The following is a 10,820-nucleotide window of genomic DNA, read 5'->3' as shown; positions in this document are numbered from 1 at the left end:
TCTTACAATATATATTTACAACTAATTCAAAGCTTACATATAACTTTCAGATAACATTATACTACCTACTGGACCAGAGGGATAGTTTGATGGGTTGAGCACATATTTTATGAGTAGGAAGTCTAGATTTAATCCCTCAGGAAATCTTTATTCACTCAGGAATCACCAGGAGTAACTTCTATGCACAGAGCAGAAATAGCCCTAAAGCTCTACTGGGTATGGTCCCAAAACACACACACACACACACACACACACACACACACACACACACACACACACTTCACTGGTAATAAGAAAATTACCCTAATATCTTTCTCCTCCTCAAGACTATTGCTGCCTTTATTTCACTTATATTCATAATCAGATACATGATTGATACTTTTTATTTTGAACAAACTTATATGTCAGGACAATTACAAATAAGAAAAACGAATTTCAATTTTACTGTTCCTTTGTTTTACAGTTTTGGTGCCACAACCAGCTGTGCTCAGAGAAGCATACAGTGCTGGGGATTGAATCCAGGCCTGTGACAGACAAAGCGCGTATATTAGCTCTTGTGCTGTCTCCCTAGTCACACCATTCCTATTCATGCCTTGATGTTCTTCTTTTACTTATATAGATCTCCATTTCTGATCTACAGATTTTTTCCTACCTCAAAAGTGTTTCTTTTAAAATTTGTTACAGGGCAGTCTTACTAGCAATAAATTATTTCAGTTTTTGTCTGATATAGTCTTGATTTCTTCTTCATTATTGAAAGATAATTTCTCAGGGTACAGAATTCTAGGTTGGGGAGTTATTTTCTTTCGGTATTGTAAATATTTCACTTCATTTTCTCCCTGCTTGCACATTTTTTCAGATGTCAATTCTTACCTTTGTTCCTTTACAGAGAAAGTAGGATTTTTTTCCTTTTGGTTTATTTTAGGACTTTATCTTTGAGCTTCTGTAAATGATATACCATTTTATATTTATAGGTAAGAGATTTGTCTTTTTTAGTGTTATCGGAGCTTCTTTGATCTGTGCTTTAGTGTCTGATACTAACTTATGAAAATTATTCAGCTACTACTACTTCAGTACATTCTTCTGATACTTTTTCTTTCTTCTTCTGGTATCACTACTATGTATATTATACCTCTTGAAATTGTTTCATAGTGCTTTTTTATTTTGTTATTTTTTTCAGTCTTTCCTCTCTTTGCTTTTCAGTTTTTTATGATGCTGATCCTCCAGCTAAGAGGTATCTCTTTTAGCTCAGCCACGTTTAATCTATTAGTATGACCATCAGATAAAAGTAATCTATGGAGCAATAGCACAGCGGGTAGGGCGTTTGCCTTGCACGCAGCCAACATGGCCGACCCGAGTTCGATTCCTCGGCCTCTCTCGGAGAGCCCAGCAAGCTACCGAGAGTATCTCGCCCGCTCGGCAGAGCCTGGCAAGCTCCCCGTGACATATTCGATATACCAGACACAGTAACAGCAAAGTCTCCAATGGAGACGTTACTGGGCCCGCTCGAGCAAATCGATGATCAACGGGAGGGCCTTTACTTTTTTACTTTTAATATTTTTTGTTCTTTCTCAATAGTTAATTCCTCTGCTTGCATGCTCAATGTGTTCTAGCATTCTGTCAATTTTATCCACATAGAGCCTTTAGTATATTAATTTTAAAAATTTTAAATTCTCTGAAACACTGCAGCCAAGTTTATTTCCAATGTTCTCTATTTCTCTAAAGTTTGTCTTTTTTGCTATTTTACATACCTAGTAATTTATTTCCCCAATCGTCAGTTATGATATGCTGGTCTTTAGCAATGGGGTGGTAAGGTAGAGGAGAGAGAAAACGCTCTATAGTCCCATTTTTAGGTTGCCACCTTTTGGTAAGCCTATGCCTCTGGACGGTGAACTTCACAGAACTTTTCTAGGTTTTTTTCTTCTTCCTTTGGAGGGACAAGACGACTAGAGTGGGATGGAATTGGTTATTTCTTCTCCTCTAGTTAGGCTCTGCTAATACCCCAGCAAGTTAGGCTCCAGTTAACCAGCTTTCTTTCCTTCAAGACAGACCTTGTAAAGAATAGACCAATGTGTATATTTCAAAAAATGGTTCTGCTTTTCCTCCCCTGCTAGAACTCTAAATGAATTTCTTCCAAATTTGTGGTGAAGCTTTGTTGAGCTCGTGGAAGTAAATCTCACAATGTTGTATAGGCCTCCAACTTCTCCTTTGAGCTCTCTGAAATTTTTAACTTCTAGATTTTCTGTTCTTGCCTCTACCAATTTATAATACTGAATTGGAGGGCAAAAATTTTCCCCATGTTCACCCCTCTAATAGAGTCTAGAGTATTTGTTGATTTTTCAACCTTTTTTTTTCCTTGTTGTAGTGAAGAAACAAACAGCACCCGGCCCAGACAAGGTCAGACCTGAACACCTGAAGAACCTGCCGTCAGTACTCATCAATACACTGGCTCGGCTCTTCACTCGCTACCTGTCTGAATGCAAGGTTCCGTCCCAATGGAAAACCAGCAGGACCGTACTACTGTTCAAGAAGGGAGACATCCATGACATTGGCAACTATCGCCCGATCTGCCTATTGTCTGTCATCTACAAGTTGTTCACTCGAGTCATCCTAAATAGGATTGGCAGAACACTAGATGAAGGACAACCATGCGAGCAAGCAGGGTTCCACAAAGGATTCAGCATCATCGACCATATTCACACAATAACCAAGCTCATTGAGGTTTCTCGGGAGTTCAAGATGCCGCTCTGTTTAACGTTCATTGATTTAAAGAAGGCCTTTGATTCTGTTGAGACGGAAGTGGTCATTGAAGCCCTAGCCAATCAGGGCATTCAAGCCCAATACATCAGGATCCTCCATGAGCTGTATTGCGGATTCACTACCAGGATCTCACCATTCTACAAAGAAGTGATTGTTGATGTCAGGAGAGGGGTGTGGCAGGGTGATACCATCTCACCGAAACTCTTCAGTGCCACCCTCGAGAACATCATGCGACGACTGGAATGGGAAAGAATGGGAGTGAAGATAGATGGTCGGCAACTACACCACCTCTGCTCTGCTGATGACATTGTTTTAATAACACCAAACATCAGCCAAGCGGCACAAATGCTGGCCGACTTTGACTATGAGTGTGGAAAGGTAGGACTACAGCTGAATCTTACGAAGACAATGTTTTTGAGAAACCTCGTTCCTGACGCCCCATTCACTCTCAACGGAACGACCATCTCCGAATGCAACAGCTATGTGTACCTAGGTCGAGAGGTCAACATGACAAATGACCTGGAACCCGAGCTGTGCAGGAGGAAGAGAGCGGCTTGGAACGCCTTCAAGAACGTCGAAGAAATAGCTAAGAGGACGAAGAACCTCCGGTTCCGGGCACATCTCTTTGATTCCACTGTTCTTCCTGCATTAACATATGCCTCAGAGACCTGGGCCCTACGCAAACAAGATGAGAACGCCATTCAGGTCTCCCAAAGAAGAATAGAAAGAGCTATGCTTGGAATATCATGTTTCACTCAAATGAGAGAAAGAATCCGGAGTTCTGACATCCATCGACGATCAAGAATCAGGGACGCTGTCTCATTTGCCAAGGTGTCGAAAATCAGATGGGCTGGTCACGTAATGAGATTTAAAGATCACCGCTGGACAAGAGCTGTTACCGACTGGATTACACGGGATGTCAAAAGACCGCGTGGCCGCCCACCTTCCAGATGGTCAGACTTCTTCGTCAAGATCATGAACGATCGGTTTGAGGCCCTTCATGTTCCCGGAGTGAACAGATGCCATTGGGCTACACTAGCACGTGACAGGGACAAATGGAGACGTTACTGGGGCCCGCTCGAGCAAATCGACGACTAACAGGAAGTTAAGTGATTAAGTGATTAAGTGTTGTAGTGAAACGGTAACTTCCAACTCCTTACACAAGAAATTAGAAAATAGAAATACAAATTATACATTGTAAATGGGTAAATTTTATAATGTGATTTATATCTCAGCAAATATACTTAGAAATTTAATAAATCTAGATTATTTTGGTGGCAGCAGGTGTGGGTGAGAAGGAAGGAAAACCGGCTATGCTCATGGTTTACTACTGGCTTTAGACTCAGGGATCACTCCTGGTGGTGTTCCAGGAACTGGTATGTGATGCTAGAGATTAAGGTGGGATCAGCCAAGTTTAAGGTAAGCCCCGTACTCCTGCATACTATTTCTCTGGCTCAAATTTTTTTTTTTTTTAAGAAACAGGTTTTTGTTTTTTTTTTTTTTTTGTGTGTGTGTGTCACACCCAGCGATGCACAGGGGTTACTCCTGGCGGTGCTCAGGGGACCACATGGGATGCTGGGAATCGAACCTGGGTCGGCCGCGTGCAAGGAAAACACCCTACCCGCTGTGCTATCTCTCCAGCCCCTGGCTCAAATGTTTTAATTTGGAAAAGGAAAACTCCTAGAAAATTGCATATGCACTCTGGAGTTTCAAAACTCAATGATAAAGATGAATACTAAAATTTGAGGGACAATCTATCCCTTTCCTCATATATGTACTCTAACCACAACCAACTCATATATCTTCATTGAAAGTGTTTGTAGGGCTGGAAAGATAGCACAGTGGGTAGGGTGTTTGCCTTGCACGTGGCCGACCCGGGTTCGATTCCCAGCATCCCATATGGTCCCCTCAGCACCGCCAGGAGTAACGCCTGAGTCCAGAGCCAGGAGTAACCCCTGTGCATCGCCGGGGGTGACCCAAAAAGCAAAAAAAAAGTGTTTGTAATGAATCACTACACTGATGGCCATCTCTTAATTAGGTTAAGGTAAGGAAATGTCATTCAGTTATTCACAGCCTTATTCCAAGACATTTGATTCTTTAGATTCCTTTTTCCAACCAAACTTCAAACATCCCTAAGAGTTCCCAGAAAATTAAATATGTACAAATTTAGGCAACATTATATCAAAAATATAACTTCATGTCAGATTGAGGTAGAAGTTTCAGAAAAGAATTTTTTTCAGAAATATTAAGTCTTGTGTATGATCATCTTTTTGCAATCCCCAAACTTGAAGTTTAGCTACTCTTTGAGTTAAACTAATAAAAATCCATACAAATAGAGTAGCTAGGGGAAGAAATATATAACATTAAAAAATGGCTGTAAATGTCCAATGTGTAAGAATCTTGATAAATCCTTGTTATTAACTAATATAGTCAAAAAATATTTGACTCATTATGTGCCAGTCACTGTCAGGTACTAAGGTATATTAAACTCTCACTGAGTTTATAATCAATCAGAGGGACAGTCAGTTTCACAGGAAGGTTGTATTTTATTGAACTTGGGATATAACTAAAAAGATAGTAAAGGTAAAGGTAAGGTAAAGGCCCTCCCGTTGATCGTCGATTTGCTCGAGCAGGCCCAGTAACGTCTCCATTGGAGACTTTGTTGTTACTGTGTCTGGCATATCGAATACTCTCGGTAGCTTGCCGGGCTCTCCGAGAGGGGCGGAGGAATCGAACTCGGGTCGGCCATGTTGGCCGCTTGTAAGGCGAACGCCCTACCCGCTGTGCTAATAATGGTAGCACTGCAGCACTGCAGCACTGTCTCCTGCCTTTCATTGATTTGCTGGAGCGGGCCCAATAACGTCTCCATTGTAAAGTATCTAATTATTACATACATATACTAACAGCGGGTAAATGACACTTGAAATGTGAGAATTTGGCAATGTTTAATTAGTACTACTGAAAACAGTACTATTATTCACCAGTGAATACAAATACTCTAGCATTAGCAATAGATACGATGAAGTGATAATTACTTAAGAATGGGTTTTATGGGACTGGGGAAATTTCTCAAAGGTCTAGGGCACATGATTTACATGTGGGAGACCCAGGTTCATGGTCTCTTAGCATGGTCTCCCAACACTCCATAATGGAGGAACCCCTGAGTATGGAGCTATGTATAGCCCTTATGTTTCAAGTGTTTTCAATCCACAAAAGGATTTTACTTTAGGGGTGGGAGTGACAGTTAAGCAGGTAGGCCATTTGTCTTGCATGTGCCAACCTGGGTTCAATCCCTGGCTTCCCATATGGTCCCTTGAGTAATTCCAGGAGTAATTTCTGAAAGCAGAGCCAGGAGTAACCCCTGAGCACCACTGGGTATGGTCCTCTCAAAAAGAAGAATTTTACTCAAGTCCTAAACTCCTATACCATACATTTACATTTTGCTTAAAAAACATGTTTTTTCAAAATAGAAAACATTTTTCAAAAATAAATTATCAGGGACTTTAATAGGTTTATGGCTAAGCCTCATTCATCTAAAGGGTCAGGTTAAGAAATGTCTCTCAGGGCAGGGTGTTGGTGCATGAAGCACACAGTAAACAAAGAGATATGCTTACCAAGGAAATACGCTTGAGGAAGGAGTCTAGACATTTCTATTACAAGCTAGTGTGTCTATGGACAGTGTCAGAAATACAGAGCTTAGCAAAATTAGAGGACTGAGAAAAGTAGCAAGTCAGTTACACAAGTCATGGTGTCAACAAATTTTAAGGCAACTAGTCTAATCCAGTGGCTGAACTCACATGCATGCCAAGACTATTTGCATTATTGGTATAGTTTAATGGGGTTAGAAAAGGAAACTCTGAAAAGTTCTGGGTTTTCATTGGAGAACAGCCTGGAAACTGACACAGGTTTCTCAAGAGGACTCAGGTATAGGAATTAGATAGAGGTTTGTCCAAAATAAATACTATCAAATTTCTTCAGTTTTTGAAATATAGCAAGAACTCTGGATTTAGAGGAATTGGCAGAGAGTAAGGAGAAGAAATAATTAAATCCAAAATGTTATTTCCAAGTTACCTCTTTTGAACAAGAATGCCTTATTAGTTCAAGTTGCCTACTCTATCTTATACTATACCTGGTGTTTCTCAGCATGTCAGATAAAGCTAATGAGCACAGAGAAGAGACAAATTTATCTCACCTTGTATGTCACATATCAGTAACCAGCAGTGAAAAGCACATTTTTTAAATTAATCCCCCGGGTACAGAGAGACATTTAAGAAGTTCCTCTTAGGCATCCTGGAGCCCTTTGTAATAATAAGCTATTGAAGATCTGCCATGGGAGTTCAGGCAAACAGCACAGAAAATATTTTAATTATTATGAAGGGGTATAACGAGAAATTATAGATATAAAAGATGTCTAAAGAGAATTCTGCAGCAGCTAGATAAAAAATACTTTAGCAAAGTAAATACCAGGTTCATGTACTTTAAAGATATAAAATAGAGCTATGGGCAATACCCTCCAAATCAAGATAAAATCAGACATTACTGCCAAAAAACTGAAGAGTTTATAAAGACAATAGATCTCTTTGATAAGGAGATGCCAATAACTCACAAATATGAGAGGGGCAATAAAGAATAGGCTGAATATCCTACTTATAAGTCCCTTCACTACTACTAGGATGGTGTCATGACCATGAGATGTGTCTACATAGACTGTAATGATGATGAAGATGGTGTTAATGATTCTAGTGATGATGTACCATATTTTGAAAAGAGAAGTAGACATGCTCATCATCCAGGTCAAGGAGAACAGTAAATAGTATATATTTATAGGTTTCATATTCATAAACAGTACTAATTACTAATTACTAGGCACTGTTCTAGGTTCAGGGTGATCCAAGAGCAGGAAGATAAACCTGCCTGTCCTCATGAAGCTTACATTCCAGAGAAAGTGATAATGAATTATCTAATAATAGCTATATCAAATTGTGTGTATACACACACACATCACTAAATTACTTAATGGTGATGAGTGCCATGAGAAAAATAAAGTAGCGCAAAATATCAGAGTGACAAAGATACAATCTTAAGTAGGGCACAATGGAAATATCTTTCTGAGATAACATTTAAGAGGAGGTCTGATCAAAGCAGATGCCATGCTAACATTTGGAGGGACAGTTTCAGATAGGGGTAGTTTTAGAATAGCAGAAGATAGAGGGATAATTGTTTCTTACCAGAGAACGATCAAGATTTCCTATGGACTAGAACTGTAAATGGGCTACAGTGACTTGGATTGAAGCTGTGAGACACATTACAGTTTGGCATGGACCTCTCTCAGGGTTGAAAGAAATATGTATCTTGCTATCTCACTCTATTCAACCACTAGATCCTATCTAGCTGTTATCTGACTATATAGCTTATCTATTTTCCTCCACTAGAATATAAGGATTGACTCTGGGCACTGGTCACACTGCAGTGATCTTTAGCTCAAACTGGATAGGATGATCCTTGGATACAGAGCAACCTCTACTTACAACTAATATTAAAGTTTCTGGACACTGGCTTAAGACTACTGTCAGTCTTTGTCCAGCAGGCTCAGCATTACCCATGTACTTATCAGAAATGCAAATTTTGATCAATACTCACTAAACTCTATGAAAGAGTTAATGAAGCTTATTTTTTCAAATCCTTTTATTTTGATATGTAAAATGACCTAAATATTTGTTGAGTACATATAAAATGCTCAAGATGAAACAGTATAAAGACCAAAAATGTCATAAGAAATTATCCTAATTTTACATGATTATATTCTACATAGTATTCTATATATAATGCACATCTATCTGTATATGTGTATTTGTATGTGTATATGTGCACATCTATGTGTATATAACACAATATTAAAAAAGTAAACGTGTACTGCAAATTTTAAAAGGAGTTGTTAAAGAAAAGGGAAAAAAAGAAATTCTAATTTCTAGACCCTACCAGGAACTTAGTGAAATCAGAGGCTTGAAGTGTTATACTGCAATGTGTTTCAAAATTCTCCAGGGGTAAGAAATCACAGCTAACAAGATGAACCTCACTGCTGATTAAGGCACTACTTTCCAGTCGTAGCTAAGGCAGAAATTCTTTAGCTAAGGTATTTGATCTCAAGCTTTGACCAGATAATTTTTTTCTTTCCTTAAAAAAAATTAATTGGGAGGGAGTGGCAATAATATCAAAGCAAACACAAATACGCATTATAAATATAATACTAGAAGTCTTTCACTTTATATTTGCTAATACCTTTTCAAGAATAAATGGGAAGGCTTAGCTGTTTAGTATATGGTCCAGGGAAAATATCTAAAGATATTTTAGACTTTTAAGTATATATCTAAAGATATTTTAGACTTTTATGTATCTTCCTATGTTAATCAAGAGGTAGTTTAATAGGACCACCAGAGTACAGGTGGGCCTACAGGATATATAAGATCATCTTTTTATAAATCAATGGAAAATGGGAAAACTGTTAAACCGTTCTACTACTGGCATCCTTATGTATTTGGCTGGAAGCAAAATACCTCAAAGGCCATTTCTACTGAATGATCTTTCCTATTCAGTGGACATTATAAATAAGTGCCCTGAAGTTTTTAGCTTCATGAAAACCCAAGTACCTGCTGCTAGTGGCTGAAATCCCACTGATTTTCCTTTAGCAAGGTTACAGGTTCTTTGGTACAGTACCTATACAGAGAAATCTTGAATCTAATTCAGAATTCAAGTATGCATACTTAAATAAAAAGTAGACTGTGGGGAGCAAATCATTCCTTCATATCAATTGCATTCAGTATTAGGAATCTTTGTATCCTTATCCACACGAATCATCTAGGTGTGATTATATTGTTTTATAAACAAAAGGGTGGGCAAGGGCAATACTTGGATGAAATAAAGATTATGGAGCAAGGGTTTATATTTCTGGGGAAAGTTGAGACACAGGGGTCTAACAGTCTTGACATGCTACCTCATTTGCAGCCAGTGAATTATCACTGGAGCCACTAGTTATCAAGGCCAGGTACCCATCATGAATGGAAGAATCTTATCACTGGAGCAACTAGTTATCAAGGCCAGATGACCATCATGAATGGAAGAGTCATACGCATAGGACAAGCTTTAGAACTAGTGGAAAGTTGGATCTGCTAGACTAGAGCCAGGACCACAAAGTTGCCTGCTGCCCTGAACCTTTTTCCTTGTTTGTTGTCCTGTACTCAACAAACCAGGAAAGGTTATACTGAAAAGTTAAGAATTAGAACCTAGGGGGTAAAGAGGGAAGTCTAGGTGACGTTCTAATTTCCTTGCTATGTCCTAATGGCTTATGTTTGGATATGATCCTCTGTAGGTCAAAAATATTTATAGGCCAGAGCATACACCATCTATCTGTATTATCGTAGTATTAGCAGTTTATTGATGGGTAGCGAATTGGAGAAAGAAGAGCAAAAGGTGTTTTCCTGCCAAGTGTGAGGGTAGAAACACTATAAATATTCTATTGTTATTTTGAGGATTAGGATTAGAGATCAGCGTGCTGGAATGATAGCACAGCGGTAGGGCGTTTGCCTTGCAAACCCGAGTTCGATTCCTCCGCCCCTCTCGGAGAGCCCGGCAAGCTACCGAGAGTATTCGATATGCCAGACACAGTAACAACAAAGTCTCCAATGGAGACGTTACTGGGCCCGCTCGAGCAAATCGACGATCAACGGGAGGGCCTTTACCTTTACCTTTTAGAGATCAGCATCTCTGTATTTAACTTCCCTGAGAGCAAGAATCGGAGCATTCTGGGAGAAGTCCTTATATGCTCACCTCTGCCAATTACACTATTTGATGACACAATTTCCTTACTTGTGCCCTAGAGGGTCTAGATGTGAGGAAAGGAACAAGGAATTCATAGTACCAGAAGCACAATGATCTAAAAACACAAACTGTTTAAGATCCTACCACTCATCAGCTATTTCTCAGTGCCAAGATCTACGTGGTCTGATATGATTTGGCACTAGTACTATCTGTATAGTACACTCCCCAGCTATTCTTCCCTTCATACA

This window comes from Sorex fumeus, unplaced genomic scaffold (assembly GCF_029834395.1).
Source record: "Sorex fumeus unplaced genomic scaffold, SorFum_2.1 ptg000036l, whole genome shotgun sequence".
Lineage (NCBI taxonomy): Eukaryota > Metazoa > Chordata > Mammalia > Eulipotyphla > Soricidae > Sorex > Sorex fumeus.
Note: the sequence above shows the minus strand (reverse complement) of the source record.